Source organism: Dreissena polymorpha, chromosome 9 (assembly GCF_020536995.1).
Source record: "Dreissena polymorpha isolate Duluth1 chromosome 9, UMN_Dpol_1.0, whole genome shotgun sequence".
Taxonomy (NCBI): Eukaryota; Metazoa; Mollusca; class Bivalvia; order Myida; family Dreissenidae; genus Dreissena; species Dreissena polymorpha.
In genome coordinates, this window is record NC_068363.1 from 96,937,904 (window position 1) to 96,959,818 (window position 21,915).

The window sequence follows — 21,915 nt, forward strand, 5'->3', positions numbered from 1 at the left end:
CATAACATCATATAATATCAAATAAACAGAAATGATGCCTAGCACAGCATATTTTACAAACAAATGGTAAAGACTTTACCAATCTAACTTCATGATGCTCTTAAATTTGGAAACAGAATAACGGCTGGGAAACTAATTAAAACGTCAACGATAACAAGGTATTCTCTCGCAAGTTACTCTTTGAAATGTTCTAGTGTTGCTTTACTTGTACTTCATTTCCAGACCCTTACTCATTTCTTCTCATTTACCGTTTTGCAGAGAAAAGTGTTAATACAACCAAAGGTCAAACATATCTCTTGTTCATGTTCTTGATTTGGTTTAATTATTGTAAAAATATCATTGTTATTTTTCTGAAGCTTGATCTGGTATGCAAAGGTATAAGCCCCATTTATGCATGTTTTTAACTTTTATTGACATTATCATTTGGTTTGATAATTGATAAAGAATACACTGAAATAAAAAAAATGCCGTAATATTTATGTTTTTACATAAAAATAAAGAGATAAATTCGATTTAAAACGTTGTGGCCGTTGCATCCCCATGTCTCCTGGAACTGGCCGTTTTAAATAATTTGGAGCCGTTTTATATTGCTGATACTGTAGGGTGTACTAATGGTTGATATAGGTTTTACCCAAACCAGGAAATAGCCCCAATCTGAAGGTTACAATATACCAAAAGATTTCCTACACAAATTCAATGTAAAAGCAATAACTTCAACAAAAAATAAAGTCAAACTTTTGCGCATAGAGACCCCCATAACCATACCTTTTCTTAAAGAGCATTCCAAGTCGCAATGATTTAGACAATAAAAAAGGGGGGTCATGCGTTTTGCAAGAAAGAACTCGATGCGAATCAGCGGTCACTGTTTTACAGCCATCAATTTACCGGGTTCGTACCAGTGGATGAGGGTTTCCCGCCATCTGTCAAAGTCTCATGTAGTCTTTAACCTTCAAGCAAATGAGTGAATTTCTGTTAAACATCAATGTTTTCCCTACCACATGCACAAAGAAACATTCTAAAATAAAGTCATGACAAGTGCCCACACAGAGAATTGTGTCTTCTTATAAATGATGTTCAGGTTTTTAAAGAGTATAGCATTGCACTCCAAAAAGATTTAGTATATTGTAACCTAAAGGAAAAATATGTTCTGAATGAAATGTGTTTTTCTTGCATATTATTATCTTCCTATTCATATTGCACCAATATATTAAGTTTGGCTGGATTATCTGTCCATTTGGCCATTTTAGATCACATTTTCACATGCGGGTGTTTTCGGTCCGAAGAAGGCGATTTAAGGGCTGTTAAAGCTTAAATGTCCCTTTAAGAGTTAAAGCTGTTGTGTTCAATATCTGCAACAAAATACCAAAACAAATCATATCGACAGGCACGTGGGGCTTATGCGGGGTGGGGAAAGAATGAACTTGTTAGATATTTTCACTCCAAGCAATTTTGATAATGTCTTTTTTGTGTGTGTTTTTTTTAAATACCCCCAAAAATGTCAATTTCACAGCAAAAATATCCAATTTCATCCAAGACAAACAACAAATAAGCAAAAATGAGAGATCAAAGATACTTTGAAGTGTAGAAATCAATAAGCTTCCTATAACTTGTTGTTTCACACTTATAAAAGTGTGAAATCTTGAAAGCGCCTTGTTGCTCGGAGCCCATTTATTTACCAGTCGCAAATGGTATATTCTAGCATATAATGCCATGGGTGCTTTTAAACTGCAGCAGATGGTCAATATGCTCTGCCAGCTGTCATTCAGAGGTTCAAGAGAATACAAAATTTCATATTTTGGGCGCAAAACAAGTACTTTTGACTATTTTTATGGTGGCAATCTGGACAAAATGGGCGTTAATAACTGAGCGAAAGACAAAAATGCTCATTTTGGGCGTTTAAACTAGAAGGAAAGGTTAAAATGAAAAAGATACATATATGTTGGAGAGCATTATAAGCTTAGAAATGAAGTTCTATGAAGTAACAGGGGCAGAAAGGCAGCTCAGATCAATGCAGGCTTCCTGAAAGAGGTTTCTAGTACATCTTCTGGGGACACAGCTTCCCGCAGAATTCTCAACACAACACATATCATTGATCCATGTCACCTTTGTATGCAAAGACAAGCAAATAAGGTCAATACTTCCCATAAATCACTGAATGAGAGAAGCATGTACCAAATGAAAAACTAAACTGGTTGCTGAAAGTGCCACATTTTGGCAAAAAGATCCCTCTAAGGTAAATGATGAAGGGGACACTTGCTACAACAAGCCTATGTTTAAGTCGGACGCCACATCCTTTCAAGCCGGGACCATGACTGTAAGCATATTGTGAGAAAACAATACCAAACACAAGCTAATTGTAGGGTTACAAGTAGCATATCAACTCAGATGCACTGCATACATGCTTAGGAACAAGGATAAACCTGTTAAGTGCCAACTTCTGCTGCCAACAAAGCGCGAGCTTTACGTGTCAGGACGCGGAACTATCCATACAAACTGCACGGGGAGTTGCATGGCGGCAAGGGTTTGAGTGACCACAAACCTGATTATGACAGTATTTCACACCTTAAGCATCATAAATATGCTTATTTGCTTGCGTACATGATAATAATTTAGTATTATTACCTGTTTTACCATCAACAACCCTTATCCAGTGGCCCTCGGCTTAGTTGCAGACATTCCTCTACCTGAAAAAGTCAAAATTCCCAATAAAAAATAGATATAAAATGGCAAAAAACATGCATTTAAGTATTTTTAGTGTATTTTTATGAATAATATGAAGTAATAAACCTTGTTATGTTCATGATTGTACTAAATATGAAGGCTGCCTCAATTAAGTGTCTGCTGCACTGTCCAAACTGTAAAAATGTCCGCCATTCCATGTCGGTGAAATGGGGCTCTGTTTGAATGTTCATGCTTTATGCACTAGCTATTGTTGCGTTACTGGATCACGGAGTTCCTGGTGTTGAATTCTGACTTCATGTAGCACACTAACGCTACACGGTCAACCAATATGCCTTTGAATTCAAGTCGGAAAGCAATTTAACCCTTATTTGGCTATATCAGGGTGGGGGTCAACTTGAAAAACAACTATTCCAGGTCAAATTATCTGAATTCATGCATTTAAGGCACTTATTTTCTTCTCTTTTGTTAAGAAATGACCAAAAATCAGCTTTCCCAGTCATATTTTGCACTTGCAGATGATATTTCATTTTTACCTAAAGCTAGTTTAGGTTACAATATACCAAAAGATTTCCTACACAAATTCAATGTAAAAGCAATAACTTCAACAAAAAATAAAGTCAAACTTTTGCGCATAGAGACCCCCATAACCATACCTTTTCTTAAAGAGCATTCCAAGTCGCAATGATTTAGACAATAAAAAAGGGGGGTCATGCGTTTTGCAAGAAAGAACTCGATGCGAATCAGCGGTCACTGTTTTACAGCCATCAATTTACCGGGTTCGTACCAGTGGATGAGGGTTTCCCGCCATCTGTCAAAGTCTCATGTAGTCTTTAACCTTCAAGCAAATGAGTGAATTTCTGTTAAACATCAATGTTTTCCCTACCACATGCACAAAGAAACATTCTAAAATAAAGTCATGACAAGTGCCCACACAGAGAATTGTGTCTTCTTATAAATGATGTTCAGGTTTTTAAAGAGTATAGCATTGCACTCCAAAAAGATTTAGTATATTGTAACCTAAAGGAAAAATATGTTCTGAATGAAATGTGTTTTTCTTGCATATTATTATCTTCCTATTCATATTGCACCAATATATTAAGTTTGGCTGGATTATCTGTCCATTTGGCCATTTTAGATCACATTTTCACATGCGGGTGTTTTCGGTCCGAAGAAGGCGATTTAAGGGCTGTTAAAGCTTAAATGTCCCTTTAAGAGTTAAAGCTGTTGTGTTCAATATCTGCAACAAAATACCAAAACAAATCATATCGACAGGCACGTGGGGCTTATGCGGGGTGGGGAAAGAATGAACTTGTTAGATATTTTCACTCCAAGCAATTTTGATAATGTCTTTTTTGTGTGTGTTTTTTTTAAATACCCCCAAAAATGTCAATTTCACAGCAAAAATATCCAATTTCATCCAAGACAAACAACAAATAAGCAAAAATGAGAGATCAAAGATACTTTGAAGTGTAGAAATCAATAAGCTTCCTATAACTTGTTGTTTCACACTTATAAAAGTGTGAAATCTTGAAAGCGCCTTGTTGCTCGGAGCCCATTTATTTACCAGTCGCAAATGGTATATTCTAGCATATAATGCCATGGGTGCTTTTAAACTGCAGCAGATGGTCAATATGCTCTGCCAGCTGTCATTCAGAGGTTCAAGAGAATACAAAATTTCATATTTTGGGCGCAAAACAAGTACTTTTGACTATTTTTATGGTGGCAATCTGGACAAAATGGGCGTTAATAACTGAGCGAAAGACAAAAATGCTCATTTTGGGCGTTTAAACTAGAAGGAAAGGTTAAAATGAAAAAGATACATATATGTTGGAGAGCATTATAAGCTTAGAAATGAAGTTCTATGAAGTAACAGGGGCAGAAAGGCAGCTCAGATCAATGCAGGCTTCCTGAAAGAGGTTTCTAGTACATCTTCTGGGGACACAGCTTCCCGCAGAATTCTCAACACAACACATATCATTGATCCATGTCACCTTTGTATGCAAAGACAAGCAAATAAGGTCAATACTTCCCATAAATCACTGAATGAGAGAAGCATGTACCAAATGAAAAACTAAACTGGTTGCTGAAAGTGCCACATTTTGGCAAAAAGATCCCTCTAAGGTAAATGATGAAGGGGACACTTGCTACAACAAGCCTATGTTTAAGTCGGACGCCACATCCTTTCAAGCCGGGACCATGACTGTAAGCATATTGTGAGAAAACAATACCAAACACAAGCTAATTGTAGGGTTACAAGTAGCATATCAACTCAGATGCACTGCATACATGCTTAGGAACAAGGATAAACCTGTTAAGTGCCAACTTCTGCTGCCAACAAAGCGCGAGCTTTACGTGTCAGGACGCGGAACTATCCATACAAACTGCACGGGGAGTTGCATGGCGGCAAGGGTTTGAGTGACCACAAACCTGATTATGACAGTATTTCACACCTTAAGCATCATAAATATGCTTATTTGCTTGCGTACATGATAATAATTTAGTATTATTACCTGTTTTACCATCAACAACCCTTATCCAGTGGCCCTCGGCTTAGTTGCAGACATTCCTCTACCTGAAAAAGTCAAAATTCCCAATAAAAAATAGATATAAAATGGCAAAAAACATGCATTTAAGTATTTTTAGTGTATTTTTATGAATAATATGAAGTAATAAACCTTGTTATGTTCATGATTGTACTAAATATGAAGGCTGCCTCAATTAAGTGTCTGCTGCACTGTCCAAACTGTAAAAATGTCCGCCATTCCATGTCGGTGAAATGGGGCTCTGTTTGAATGTTCATGCTTTATGCACTAGCTATTGTTGCGTTACTGGATCACGGAGTTCCTGGTGTTGAATTCTGACTTCATGTAGCACACTAACGCTACACGGTCAACCAATATGCCTTTGAATTCAAGTCGGAAAGCAATTTAACCCTTATTTGGCTATATCAGGGTGGGGGGTCAACTTGAAAAACAACTATTCCAGGTCAAATTATCTGAATTCATGCATTTAAGGCACTTATTTTCTTCTCTTTTGTTAAGAAATGACCAAAAATCAGCTTTCCCAGTCATATTTTGCACTTGCAGATGATATTTCATTTTTACCTAAAGCTAGTTTAGGTTACAATATACCAAAAGATTTCCTACACAAATTCAATGTAAAAGCAATAACTTCAACAAAAAATAAAGTCAAACTTTTGCGCATAGAGACCCCCATAACCATACCTTTTCTTAAAGAGCATTCCAAGTCGCAATGATTTAGACAATAAAAAAGGGGGGGTCATGCGTTTTGCAAGAAAGAACTCGATGCGAATCAGCGGTCACTGTTTTACAGCCATCAATTTACCGGGTTCGTACCAGTGGATGAGGGTTTCCCGCCATCTGTCAAAGTCTCATGTAGTCTTTAACCTTCAAGCAAATGAGTGAATTTCTGTTAAACATCAATGTTTTCCCTACCACATGCACAAAGAAACATTCTAAAATAAAGTCATGACAAGTGCCCACACAGAGAATTGTGTCTTCTTATAAATGATGTTCAGGTTTTTAAAGAGTATAGCATTGCACTCCAAAAAGATTTAGTATATTGTAACCTAAAGGAAAAATATGTTCTGAATGAAATGTGTTTTTCTTGCATATTATTATCTTCCTATTCATATTGCACCAATATATTAAGTTTGGCTGGATTATCTGTCCATTTGGCCATTTTAGATCACATTTTCACATGCGGGTGTTTTCGGTCCGAAGAAGGCGATTTAAGGGCTGTTAAAGCTTAAATGTCCCTTTAAGAGTTAAAGCTGTTGTGTTCAATATCTGCAACAAAATACCAAAACAAATCATATCGACAGGCACGTGGGGCTTATGCGGGGTGGGGAAAGAATGAACTTGTTAGATATTTTCACTCCAAGCAATTTTGATAATGTCTTTTTTGTGTGTGTTTTTTTTTAAATACCCCCAAAAATGTCAATTTCACAGCAAAAATATCCAATTTCATCCAAGACAAACAACAAATAAGCAAAAATGAGAGATCAAAGATACTTTGAAGTGTAGAAATCAATAAGCTTCCTATAACTTGTTGTTTCACACTTATAAAAGTGTGAAATCTTGAAAGCGCCTTGTTGCTCGGAGCCCATTTATTTACCAGTCGCAAATGGTATATTCTAGCATATAATGCCATGGGTGCTTTTAAACTGCAGCAGATGGTCAATATGCTCTGCCAGCTGTCATTCAGAGGTTCAAGAGAATACAAAATTTCATATTTTGGGCGCAAAACAAGTACTTTTGACTATTTTTATGGTGGCAATCTGGACAAAATGGGCGTTAATAACTGAGCGAAAGACAAAAATGCTCATTTTGGGCGTTTAAACTAGAAGGAAAGGTTAAAATGAAAAAGATACATATATGTTGGAGAGCATTATAAGCTTAGAAATGAAGTTCTATGAAGTAACAGGGGCAGAAAGGCAGCTCAGATCAATGCAGGCTTCCTGAAAGAGGTTTCTAGTACATCTTCTGGGGACACAGCTTCCCGCAGAATTCTCAACACAACACATATCATTGATCCATGTCACCTTTGTATGCAAAGACAAGCAAATAAGGTCAATACTTCCCATAAATCACTGAATGAGAGAAGCATGTACCAAATGAAAAACTAAACTGGTTGCTGAAAGTGCCACATTTTGGCAAAAAGATCCCTCTAAGGTAAATGATGAAGGGGACACTTGCTACAACAAGCCTATGTTTAAGTCGGACGCCACATCCTTTCAAGCCGGGGACCATGACTGTAAGCATATTGTGAGAAAACAATACCAAACACAAGCTAATTGTAGGGTTACAAGTAGCATATCAACTCAGATGCACTGCATACATGCTTAGGAACAAGGATAAACCTGTTAAGTGCCAACTTCTGCTGCCAACAAAGCGCGAGCTTTACGTGTCAGGACGCGGAACTATCCATACAAACTGCACGGGGAGTTGCATGGCGGCAAGGGTTTGAGTGACCACAAACCTGATTATGACAGTATTTCACACCTTAAGCATCATAAATATGCTTATTTGCTTGCGTACATGATAATAATTTAGTATTATTACCTGTTTTACCATCAACAACCCTTATCCAGTGGCCCTCGGCTTAGTTGCAGACATTCCTCTACCTGAAAAAGTCAAAATTCCCAATAAAAAATAGATATAAAATGGCAAAAAACATGCATTTAAGTATTTTTAGTGTATTTTTATGAATAATATGAAGTAATAAACCTTGTTATGTTCATGATTGTACTAAATATGAAGGCTGCCTCAATTAAGTGTCTGCTGCACTGTCCAAACTGTAAAAATGTCCGCCATTCCATGTCGGTGAAATGGGGCTCTGTTTGAATGTTCATGCTTTATGCACTAGCTATTGTTGCGTTACTGGATCACGGAGTTCCTGGTGTTGAATTCTGACTTCATGTAGCACACTAACGCTACACGGTCAACCAATATGCCTTTGAATTCAAGTCGGAAAGCAATTTAACCCTTATTTGGCTATATCAGGGTGGGGGTCAACTTGAAAAACAACTATTCCAGGTCAAATTATCTGAATTCATGCATTTAAGGCACTTATTTTCTTCTCTTTTGTTAAGAAATGACCAAAAATCAGCTTTCCCAGTCATATTTTGCACTTGCAGATGATATTTCATTTTTACCTAAAGCTAGTTTAGGTTACAATATACCAAAAGATTTCCTACACAAATTCAATGTAAAAGCAATAACTTCAACAAAAAATAAAGTCAAACTTTTGCGCATAGAGACCCCCATAACCATACCTTTTCTTAAAGAGCATTCCAAGTCGCAATGATTTAGACAATAAAAAAGGGGGGTCATGCGTTTTGCAAGAAAGAACTCGATGCGAATCAGCGGTCACTGTTTTACAGCCATCAATTTACCGGGTTCGTACCAGTGGATGAGGGTTTCCCGCCATCTGTCAAAGTCTCATGTAGTCTTTAACCTTCAAGCAAATGAGTGAATTTCTGTTAAACATCAATGTTTTCCCTACCACATGCACAAAGAAACATTCTAAAATAAAGTCATGACAAGTGCCCACACAGAGAATTGTGTCTTCTTATAAATGATGTTCAGGTTTTTAAAGAGTATAGCATTGCACTCCAAAAAGATTTAGTATATTGTAACCTAAAGGAAAAATATGTTCTGAATGAAATGTGTTTTTCTTGCATATTATTATCTTCCTATTCATATTGCACCAATATATTAAGTTTGGCTGGATTATCTGTCCATTTGGCCATTTTAGATCACATTTTCACATGCGGGTGTTTTCGGTCCGAAGAAGGCGATTTAAGGGCTGTTAAAGCTTAAATGTCCCTTTAAGAGTTAAAGCTGTTGTGTTCAATATCTGCAACAAAATACCAAAACAAATCATATCGACAGGCACGTGGGGCTTATGCGGGGTGGGGAAAGAATGAACTTGTTAGATATTTTCACTCCAAGCAATTTTGATAATGTCTTTTTTGTGTGTGTTTTTTTTTAAATACCCCCAAAAATGTCAATTTCACAGCAAAAATATCCAATTTCATCCAAGACAAACAACAAATAAGCAAAAATGAGAGATCAAAGATACTTTGAAGTGTAGAAATCAATAAGCTTCCTATAACTTGTTGTTTCACACTTATAAAAGTGTGAAATCTTGAAAGCGCCTTGTTGCTCGGAGCCCATTTATTTACCAGTCGCAAATGGTATATTCTAGCATATAATGCCATGGGTGCTTTTAAACTGCAGCAGATGGTCAATATGCTCTGCCAGCTGTCATTCAGAGGTTCAAGAGAATACAAAATTTCATATTTTGGGCGCAAAACAAGTACTTTTGACTATTTTTATGGTGGCAATCTGGACAAAATGGGCGTTAATAACTGAGCGAAAGACAAAAATGCTCATTTTGGGCGTTTAAACTAGAAGGAAAGGTTAAAATGAAAAAGATACATATATGTTGGAGAGCATTATAAGCTTAGAAATGAAGTTCTATGAAGTAACAGGGGCAGAAAGGCAGCTCAGATCAATGCAGGCTTCCTGAAAGAGGTTTCTAGTACATCTTCTGGGGACACAGCTTCCCGCAGAATTCTCAACACAACACATATCATTGATCCATGTCACCTTTGTATGCAAAGACAAGCAAATAAGGTCAATACTTCCCATAAATCACTGAATGAGAGAAGCATGTACCAAATGAAAAACTAAACTGGTTGCTGAAAGTGCCACATTTTGGCAAAAAGATCCCTCTAAGGTAAATGATGAAGGGGACACTTGCTACAACAAGCCTATGTTTAAGTCGGACGCCACATCCTTTCAAGCCGGGACCATGACTGTAAGCATATTGTGAGAAAACAATACCAAACACAAGCTAATTGTAGGGTTACAAGTAGCATATCAACTCAGATGCACTGCATACATGCTTAGGAACAAGGATAAACCTGTTAAGTGCCAACTTCTGCTGCCAACAAAGCGCGAGCTTTACGTGTCAGGACGCGGAACTATCCATACAAACTGCACGGGGAGTTGCATGGCGGCAAGGGTTTGAGTGACCACAAACCTGATTATGACAGTATTTCACACCTTAAGCATCATAAATATGCTTATTTGCTTGCGTACATGATAATAATTTAGTATTATTACCTGTTTTACCATCAACAACCCTTATCCAGTGGCCCTCGGCTTAGTTGCAGACATTCCTCTACCTGAAAAAGTCAAAATTCCCAATAAAAAATAGATATAAAATGGCAAAAAACATGCATTTAAGTATTTTTAGTGTATTTTTATGAATAATATGAAGTAATAAACCTTGTTATGTTCATGATTGTACTAAATATGAAGGCTGCCTCAATTAAGTGTCTGCTGCACTGTCCAAACTGTAAAAATGTCCGCCATTCCATGTCGGTGAAATGGGGCTCTGTTTGAATGTTCATGCTTTATGCACTAGCTATTGTTGCGTTACTGGATCACGGAGTTCCTGGTGTTGAATTCTGACTTCATGTAGCACACTAACGCTACACGGTCAACCAATATGCCTTTGAATTCAAGTCGGAAAGCAATTTAACCCTTATTTGGCTATATCAGGGTGGGGGGTCAACTTGAAAAACAACTATTCCAGGTCAAATTATCTGAATTCATGCATTTAAGGCACTTATTTTCTTCTCTTTTGTTAAGAAATGACCAAAAATCAGCTTTCCCAGTCATATTTTGCACTTGCAGATGATATTTCATTTTTACCTAAAGCTAGTTTAGGTTACAATATACCAAAAGATTTCCTACACAAATTCAATGTAAAAGCAATAACTTCAACAAAAAATAAAGTCAAACTTTTGCGCATAGAGACCCCCATAACCATACCTTTTCTTAAAGAGCATTCCAAGTCGCAATGATTTAGACAATAAAAAAGGGGGGTCATGCGTTTTGCAAGAAAGAACTCGATGCGAATCAGCGGTCACTGTTTTACAGCCATCAATTTACCGGGTTCGTACCAGTGGATGAGGGTTTCCCGCCATCTGTCAAAGTCTCATGTAGTCTTTAACCTTCAAGCAAATGAGTGAATTTCTGTTAAACATCAATGTTTTCCCTACCACATGCACAAAGAAACATTCTAAAATAAAGTCATGACAAGTGCCCACACAGAGAATTGTGTCTTCTTATAAATGATGTTCAGGTTTTTAAAGAGTATAGCATTGCACTCCAAAAAGATTTAGTATATTGTAACCTAAAGGAAAAATATGTTCTGAATGAAATGTGTTTTTCTTGCATATTATTATCTTCCTATTCATATTGCACCAATATATTAAGTTTGGCTGGATTATCTGTCCATTTGGCCATTTTAGATCACATTTTCACATGCGGGTGTTTTCGGTCCGAAGAAGGCGATTTAAGGGCTGTTAAAGCTTAAATGTCCCTTTAAGAGTTAAAGCTGTTGTGTTCAATATCTGCAACAAAATACCAAAACAAATCATATCGACAGGCACGTGGGGCTTATGCGGGGTGGGGAAAGAATGAACTTGTTAGATATTTTCACTCCAAGCAATTTTGATAATGTCTTTTTTGTGTGTGTTTTTTTTTAAATACCCCCAAAAATGTCAATTTCACAGCAAAAATATCCAATTTCATCCAAGACAAACAACAAATAAGCAAAAATGAGAGATCAAAGATACTTTGAAGTGTAGAAATCAATAAGCTTCCTATAACTTGTTGTTTCACACTTATAAAAGTGTGAAATCTTGAAAGCGCCTTGTTGCTCGGAGCCCATTTATTTACCAGTCGCAAATGGTATATTCTAGCATATAATGCCATGGGTGCTTTTTAAACTGCAGCAGATGGTCAATATGCTCTGCCAGCTGTCATTCAGAGGTTCAAGAGAATACAAAATTTCATATTTGGGCGCAAAACAAGTACTTTTGACTATTTTTATGGTGGCAATCTGGACCAAATGGGCGTTAATAACTGAGCGAAAGACAAAAATGCTCATTTTGGGCGTTTAAACTAGAAGGAAAGGTTTAAAATGAAAAAGATACATATATGTTGAGAGCATTATAAGCTTAGAAATGAAGTTCTATGAAGTAACAGGGGCAGAAAGGCAGCTCAGATCAATTGCAGGGCTTCCTGAAAGAGGTTTCTAGTACATCTTCTGGGGACACAGCTTCCCGCAGAATTCTCAACACAACACATATCATTGATCCATGTCACCTTTGTATGCAAAGACAAGCAAATAAGGTCAATACTTCCCATAAATCACTGAATGAGAGAAGCATGTACCAAATGAAAAACTAAACTGGTTGCTGAAAGTGCCACATTTTGGCAAAAAGATCCCTCTAAGGTAAATGATGAAGGGGACACTTGCTACAACAAGCCTATGTTTAAGTCGGACGCCACATCCTTTCAAGCCGGGACCATGACTGTAAGCATATTGTGAGAAAACAATACCAAACACAAGCTAATTGTAGGGTTACAAGTAGCATATCAACTCAGATGCACTGCATACATGCTTAGGAACAAGGATAAACCTGTTAAGTGCCAACTTCTGCTGCCAACAAAGCGCGAGCTTTACGTGTCAGGACGCGGAACTATCCATACAAACTGCACGGGGAGTTGCATGGCGGCAAGGGTTTGAGTGACCACAAACCTGATTATGACAGTATTTCACACCTTAAGCATCATAAATATGCTTATTTGCTTGCGTACATGATAATAATTTAGTATTATTACCTGTTTTACCATCAACAACCCTTATCCAGTGGCCCTCGGCTTAGTTGCAGACATTCCTCTACCTGAAAAAGTCAAAATTCCCAATAAAAAATAGATATAAAATGGCAAAAAAACATGCATTTAAGTATTTTTAGTGTATTTTTATGAATAATATGAAGTAATAAACCTTGTTATGTTCATGATTGTACTAAATATGAAGGCTTGCCTCAATTAAGTGTCTGCTGCACTGTCCAAACTGTAAAAAATGTCCGCCATTCCATGTCGGTGAAATGGGGCTCTGTTTGAATGTTCATGCTTTATGCACTAGCTATTGTTGCGTTACTGGATCACGGAGTTCCTGGTGTTGAATTCTGACTTCATGTAGCACACTAACGCTACACGGTCAACCAATATGCTTTGAATTCAAGTCGGAAAGCAATTTAACCCTTATTTGGCTATATCAGGGTGGGGGTCAACTTGAAAAACAACTATTCCAGGTCAAATTATCTGAATTCATGCATTTAAGGCACTTATTTTCTTCTCTTTGTTAAGAAATGACCAAAAATCAGCTTTCCCAGTCATATTTTGCACTTGCAGATGATATTTCATTTTTACCTAAAGCTAGTTTAGGTTACAATATACCAAAAGATTTCCTACACAAATTCAATGTAAAAGCAATAACTTCAACAAAAAATAAAGTCAAACTTTTGCGCATAGAGACCCCCATAACCATACCTTTTCTTAAAGAGCATTCCAAGTCGCAATGATTTAGACAATAAAAAAGGGGGGGGTCATGCGTTTTGCAAGAAAGAACTCGATGCGAATCAGCGGTCACTGTTTTTACAGCCATCAATTTACCGGGTTCGTACCAGTGGATGAGGGTTTCCCGCCATCTGTCAAAGTCTCATGTAGTCTTTAACCTTCAAGCAAATGAGTGAATTTCTGTTAAACATCAATGTTTTCCCTACCACATGCACAAAGAAACATTCTAAAATAAAGTCATGACAAGTGCCCACACAGAGAATTGTGTCTCTTATAAATGATGTTCAGGTTTTAAAGAGTATAGCATTGCACTCCAAAAAGATTTAGTATATTGTAACCTAAAGGAAAAATATGTTCTGAATGAAATGTGTTTTTCTTGCATATTATTATCTCCTATTCATATTGCACCAATATATTAAGTTTGGCTGGATTATCTGTCCATTGGCCATTTTAGATCACATTTTCACATGCGGGTGTTTTCGGTCCGAAGAAGGCGATTTAAGGGCTGTTAAAGCTTAAATGTCCCTTTAAGAGTTAAAGCTGTTGTGTTCAATATCTGCAACAAAATACAAAACAAATCATATCGACAGGCACGTGGGGCTTATGCGGGGTGGGGAAAGAATGAACTTGTTAGATATTTTCACTCCAAGCAATTTTGATTAATGTCTTTTTTGTGTGTGTTTTTTTTTTAAATACCCCCAAAATGTCCAATTTCACAGCAAAAATATCCACAATTTCATCAAGACAAACAACAAATAAGCAAAAATGAGAGATCAAAGATACTTTGAAGTGTAGAAATCAATAAGCTTCCTATAAACTTGTTGTTTCACACTTATAAAAGTGTGAAATCTTGAAAGCGCCTTGTTGCTCGGAGCCCATTTATTTACCAGTCGCAAATGGTATATTCTAGCATATAATGCCATGGGTGCTTTTAACTGCAGCAGATGGTCACTATGCTCTGCCAGCTGTCATTCAGAGGTTCAAGAGAATACAAAATTTCATATTTTGGGCGCAAAAACAAGTACTTTTGACTATTTTTATGGTGGCAATCTGGACAAAATGGGCGTTAATAACTGAGCGAAAGACAAAAATGCTCATTTGGGCGTTTTAACTAGAAGGAAAGGTTAAAATGAAAAGATACATATATGTTGGAGAGCATTATAAGCTTAGAAATGAAGTTCTATGAAGTAACAGGGGCAGAAAGGCAGCTCAGTCAATGCAGGCTTCCTGAAAGAGGTTTCTAGTACATCTTCTGGGGACACAGCTTCCCGCAGAGAATTCTCAACACAACACATATCATTGATCCATGTCACCCTTTGTATGCAAAGACAAGCAAATAAGGTCAATACTTCCCATAAATCACTGAATGAGAGAAGCATTGTACCAAATGAAAAACTAAACTGGTTGCTGAAAGTGCCACATTTTGGCAAAAAGATCCCTCTAAGGTAAATGATGAAGGGACACTTGCTACAACAAGCCTATGTTTAAGTCGGACGCCACATCCTTTCAAGCCGGGGACCATGACTGTAAGCATATTGTGAGAAAACAATACCAAACACAAGCTAATTGTAGGGTTACAAGTAGCATATCAACTCAGATGCACTGCATACATGCTTAGGAACAAGGATAAACCTGTTAAGTGCCAACTTCTGCTGCCAACAAAGCGCGAGCTTTACGTGTCAGGACGCGGAACTATCCATACAAACTGCACGGGGAGTTGCATGGCGGCAAGGGTTTGAGTGACCACAAACCTGATTATGACAGTATTTCACACCTTAAGCATCATAAATATGCTTATTTGCTTGCGTACATGATAATAATTTAGTATTATTACCTGTTTTACCATCAACAACCCTTATCCAGTGGCCCTCGGCTTAGTTGCAGACATTCCTCTACCTGAAAAAGTCAAAATTCCCAATAAAAAATAGATATAAAATGGCACAAAAACATGCATTTAAGTATTTTTAGTGTATTTTTATGAATAATATGAAGTAATAAACCTTGTTATGTCATGATTGTACTAAATATGAAGGGCTGCCTCAATTAAGTGTCTGCTGCACTGTCCAAACTGTAAAAATGTCCGCCATTCCATGTCGGTGAAATGGGGCTCTGTTTGAATGTTCATGCTTTATGCACTAGCTATTGTTGCGTTACTGGATCACGGAGTTCCTGGTGTTGAATTCTGACTTCATGTAGCACACTAACGCTACACGGTCAACCAATATGCCTTTGAATTCAAGTCGGAAAGCAATTTAACCTTATTTGGCTATATCAGGGTGGGGGTCAACTTGAAAAACAACTATTCCAGGTCAAATTATCTGAATTCATGCATTAAGGCACTTATTTTCTTCTCTTTTGTTAAGAAATGACCAAAAATCAGCTTTCCCAGTCATATTTTGCACTTGCAGATGATATTTCATTTTTACCTAAAGCTAGTTTAGGTTACAATATACCAAAAGATTTCCTACACAAATTCAATGTAAAAGCAATAACTTCAACAAAAATAAAGTCAAACTTTGCGCATAGAGACCCCCATCACCATACTTTTTCTTAAAGAGCATTCCAAGTCGCAATGATTTAGACAATAAAAAAGGGGGGGTCATGCGTTTTGCAAGAAAGAACTCGATGCGAATCAGCGGTCCACTGTTTTACAGCCATCAATTTACCGGGTTCGTACCAGTGGATGAGGTTTCCCGCCATCTGTCAAAGTCTCATGTAGTCTTTAACCTTCAAGCAAATGAGTGAATTTCTGTTAAACATCAATGTTTTCCCTACCACATGCACAAAGAAACATTCTAAAATAAAGTCATGACAAGTGCCCACACAGAGAATTGTGTCTTCTTATAAATGATGTTCAGGTTTTTAAAGAGTATAGCATTGCACTCCAAAAAGATTTAGTATATTGTAACCTAAAGGAAAAATATGTTCTGAATGAAATGTGTTTTTCTTGCATATTATTATCTTCCTATTCATATTGCACCAATATATAAGTTTGGCTGGATTATCTGTCCATTTGGCCATTTTAGATCACATTTTCACATGCGGGTGTTTTCGGTCCGAAGAAGGCGATTTAAGGGCTGTTAAAGCTTAAATGTCCCTTTAAGAGTTTTAAAGCTGTTGTGTTCAATATCTGCAACAAAATACCAAAACAAATCATATCGACAGGCACGTGGGTGCTTATGCGGGGGTGGGGAAAGAATGAACTTGTTAGATATTTTCACTCCAAGCAATTTTGATAATGTCTTTTTGTGTGTGTTTTTTTTTAAATACCCCCAAAATGTCAATTTCACAGCAAAAATATCCCAATTTCATCCAAGACAAACAACAAATAAGCAAAATGAGAGATCAAAGATACTTTGAAGTGTTAGAAATCATAAGCTTCTATAACTTGTTGTTTCACACTTATAAAAGTGTGAAATCTTGAAAGCGCCTTGTTGCTCGGAGCCCATTTATTTACCAGTCGCAAATGGTATATTCTAGGCATATAATGCCATGGGTGCTTTTAAACTGCAGCAGATGGTCAATATGCTCTGCCAGCTGTCATTCAGAGGTTCAAGAGAATACAAAAATTTCCTATTTTGGGCGCACAAACAAGTACTTTTGACTATTTTATGGTGGCAATCTGGACAAAATGGGCGTTAATAACTGAGCGAAAGACAAAAATGCTCATTTTGGCGTTTATTAATTTTTTTTAAACTAGAAGGGAAAGGTTAAAATGAAAAAGATACATCTATGTTGGAGAGCATTATAAGCTTTAGAAATGAAGTTCTATGAAGTAACAGGGGCAGAAAGGCAGCTCAGATCAATGCAGGCTTCCTGAAAGAGGGTTTCTCGTACATCTTCTGGGGACACAGCTTCCCGCAGAATTCTCAACACAACACATATCATTGATCCATGTCACCCTTTGTATGCAAAGACAAGCAAATAAGGTCAATACTTCCCATAAATACTGAATGAGAGAAGCATGTACCAAATGAAAAACTAAACTGGTTGCTGAAAGTGCCACATTTGGCAAAAGATCCCTCTAAGGTAAATGATGAAGGGGACACTTGCTACACAATCCTATGTTTAAGTCGGACGCCACATCCTTTCAAGCCGGGGACCATGACTGTAAGCATATTGTGAGAAAACAATACCAAACACAAGCTAAGTGTAGGGTTACAAGTAGCATATCAACTCAGATGCACTGCATACATGCTTAGGAACAAGGATAAACCTGTTAAGTGCCAACTTCTGCTGCCAACAAAGCGCGAGCTTTAGTGTCAGGACGCGGAAACTATCCATACAAACTGCACGGGGAGTGCATGGCGGCAAGGGTTTGAGTGACCACAAACCTGATTATGACAGTATTTCACACCTTAAGCATCATAAATATGCTTATTTGCTTGCGTACATGATAATAATTTAGTATTATTACCTGTTTACCATCAACAACCCTTATCCAGTGGCCCTCGGCTTAGTTGCAGACATTCCTCTACCTGAAAAAGTCAAAATTCCAAAAAAAATAGATATAAAATGGCAAAAAAACATGCATTTAAGTATTTTTAGTGTATTTTATGAATAATATGAAGTAATAAACCTTGTTATGTCATGATTGTACTAAATATGAAGGCTGCCTCAACTGCCTCAATTAAGTGTCTGCTGCACTGTCCAAACTGTAAAAATGTCCGCCATTCCATGTCGGTGAAATGGGCTCTGTTTGAATGTTCATGCTTTATGCACTAGCTATTGTTGCGTTACTGGATCACGGAGTTCCTGGCGTTGAATTCTGACTTCATGTAGCACACTAACGCTACACGGTCAACCAATATGCCTTTGAATTCAAGTCGGAAAGCAATTTAACCCTTATTTGGCTATATCAGGGTGGGGGTCAACTTGAAAAACAACTATTCCAGGTCAAATTATCTGAATTCATGCATTTAAGGCACTTATTTCTTCTCTTTTGTTAAGAAATGACCAAAAATCAGCTTTCCCAGTCATATTTGCACTTGCAGATGATATTTCATTTTACCTAAAGCTAGTTTAGGTTACAATATACCAAAAGATTTCCTACACAATTCAATGTAAAGCAATAAACTTCAACAAAAAATAAAGTCAAACTTTTGCGCATAGAGACCCCCATAACCATACCTTTTCTTAAGAGCATTCCAGTCGCAATGATTTAGACAATAAAAAGGGGGGGGTCATGCGTTTTGCAAGAAAGAACTCGATGCGAATCAGCGGTCACTGTTTTACAGCCATCAATTTACCGGGTTCGTACCAGTGGATGAGGGTTTCCCGCCATCTGTCAAAGTCTCATGTAGTCTTTAACCTTCAAGCAAATGAGTGAATTTCTTTTAAACATCATGTTTTCCCTACCACATGCACAAAGAAACATTCTAAAATAAAGTCATGACAAGTGCCCACACAGAGATTGTGTCTTCTTATAAATGATGTTCAGGTTTTTAAAGAGTATAGCATTGCACTCCAAAAAGATTTAGTATATTGTAACCTAAAGGAAAAATATGTTCTGAATGAAATGTGTTTTCTTGCATATTATTATCTTCCTATTCATATTGCACCAATATAAGTTTGGCTGGATTATCTGTCCATTGGCCATTTTAGATCACATTTTCACATGCGGGTGTTTTCGGTCCGAAGAAGGCGATTTAAGGGCTGTTAAAGCTTAAATGTCCCTTTAGGATTAAAGCTGTTGTGTTCAATATCTGCAACAAAATACCAAAACAAACCATATGGACAGGCACGTGGGGTTATGCGGGGTGGGGAAAGAATGAACTTGTTGATATTTTCACTCCAAGCATTTTGATAATGTCTTTTTTGTGTGTGTTTTTTTTAAATACCCCCAAAAATGTCAATTTCACAGCAAAAAATATCCAATTTCATCCAAGACAAACAACAAATAAGCAAAAATGAGAGATCAAAGATACTTTGAAGTGTAGAAATCAATAAGCTTCCTATAACTTGTTGTTTCACACTTATAAAAGTGTGAAATCTTGAAAAGCCTTGTTGCTCGGAGCCCATTTATTTACCAGTCGCAAATGGTATATTCTAGCATATAATGCCATGGGTGCTTTTAAACTGCAGCAGATGGTCATATGCTCTGCCAGCTGTCATTCAGAGGTTCAAGAGAATACAAAATTTCATATTTTGGGCGCAAAACAAGTACTTTTGACTATTTTATGGTGTGGCAATCTGGAACAAAATGGGCGTTAATAACTGAGCGAAAGACAAAATGCTCATTTTGGGGGTTTAAACTAGAAGGAAAGTTAAAATGAAAAAGATACATATATGTTGGAGAGCATTATAAGCTTAGAAAGAATGAAGTTCTATGAGTAACGGGGCAGAAAGGCAGCTCAGATCAATGCAGGCTTCCTGAAAGAGGTTTCTAGTACCTCTTCTGGGGACACAGCTTCCCGCAGAATTCTCAACACAAACACATATCATTGATCCAGGTCACCTTTGTATGCAAAGACAAGCAAATAAGGTCAATACTTCCCATAAATCCACTGGAATGAGGAAGCATGTACAAATGAAAAAACTAAACTGGTTGAAAGGCCACATTTTGGCAAAAAAGATCCCTCTAAGGTATAATGATGAAGGGACCACTTGCTACAACAATCCTATGTTTAAGTCGGACGCAACATCCTTTCAAGCCGGACCATGACTGTAAGCATATTGGAGAAAACAAACCAAACACAAGCTAATTGTAGGGTACAAGTAGCATATCAACTCAGATGCACTGCATACATGCTTAGGAACAAGGATAAAACTGTTAAGTGCAACTTCTGTGCCAACAAAGCGCGAGCTTTACGTGTCAGGACGCGGAGAACATCCATACAAAACTGCAGGGGAATTGCTGGCGGCAAGGGTTTGAGTGACCACAAACCTGATTATGACAGTATTTCACACTTAAGCATCATAAATATGCTTATTTGCTTGCGTACATGATAATAATTTAGTATTATTACCTGTTTTTACCATCAACAACCCTTATCCAGTGGCCCTCGGCTTAGTTGCAGACATTCCTCTACCTGAAAAAGTCAAAATCCCAATAAAAAATAGATATAAAATGGCAAAAAAACATGCATTTAAGTATTTTTAGTGTATTTTTATGAATAATATGAAAGTAATAAACCTTGTTAGTTTCATGATTGTACTAATATGAAGGCTGCCTCAATAAGTGTCTGCTGCACTGTCCAAACTGTAAAAAATGTCCGCCATTCCATGTCGGTGGTGAAATGGGGCTCTGTTGAATGTTCATGCTTTATGCACTAGCTATTGTTTGCGTTACTGGATCACGGAGTCTGGGTTGAATTCTGACTTCTGTAGCACACAACGTACAAGGTCAACAATATGCCTTTGAATTCAAGTCGGAAAGCAATTTAACCTATTTGGCTATATCAGGGTGGGGGTCAACTTGAAAAACAACTATTCCAGGTCAAATTATCTGAATTTATGCATTTAGGCACTTTTTTCTCTTTTTGTTAAGAAATGACCAAAAATCAGCTTTCCCAGTCATTTTGCACTTGCAGATGATATTTCATTTTACCTAAAGCTAGTTTAGGTTACAATACCAAAAGATTTCCTACACAAATTTCAATGTAAAAGCAATAACTTCCACAAAAAATAAAGTCAAACTTTTGCGAATAGAGACCCCATAACATACCTTTTCTTTAAAGAGCATTCCAAGTCGCAATGATTTAGACATTAAAAAAGGGGGGTCATGCGTTTTGCAAGAAAAGAACTCGATGCGAATCAGCGGTCACTGTTTACAGCCATCAATTTACCGGATTCGTACCAGTGGTGAGGGTTTCCCGCCATCTGTCAAGTCTCATGTAGTCTTTACCTTCAAGCAAATGATGTGGAATTTCGGTAAACATCAATGTTTCCCTACCAAATGCACAAAGAAACATTCTAAATAAAGTCATGACAAGTGCCCCACAGAGAATTGTGTCTTCTTATAAAGATGTTCAGGTTTAAAGAGTATAGCATTGCACTCCAAAAAGATTTAGTATATTGTAAACCTAAAGGAAAAATATGTTCTGAATGAAAATGTGTTTTCTTGCATATTATTATCTTCTATTATATGCACCAATATATTAAGTTTGGCTGGATTATCTGTCCATTTGGCCATTTTAGATCACATTTCAATGCGGGTGTTTTCGGTCCGAAGAAGGCGATTTTAAGGGCGTTAAAGCTTAAATGTCCCTTAAGAGTTTAAAGATGTTGTGTTCAATATCTGCAACAAAATACCAAAAACAAA

At 37.1% G+C, this 21,915-nt stretch overlaps 1 long non-coding RNA gene across 1 annotated transcript; it reads right to left on the minus strand.

Moving 5' to 3' along the window:
- Positions 1-661: 661 nt before the first annotated feature.
- Positions 662-18,984, minus strand: LOC127843575 (uncharacterized). Its single transcript, XR_008032217.1, has 10 exons — positions 18,913-18,984; positions 15,487-15,548; positions 12,912-12,973; positions 10,338-10,399; positions 7,767-7,828; positions 6,039-6,089; positions 5,193-5,254; positions 3,467-3,517; positions 2,623-2,684; positions 662-947 (listed from the first exon to the last, which is right to left on the minus strand). It is a non-coding gene; the product is annotated as an uncharacterized LOC127843575 (long non-coding RNA).
- Between the last annotated feature and the right edge of the window lie 2,931 nt (positions 18,985-21,915).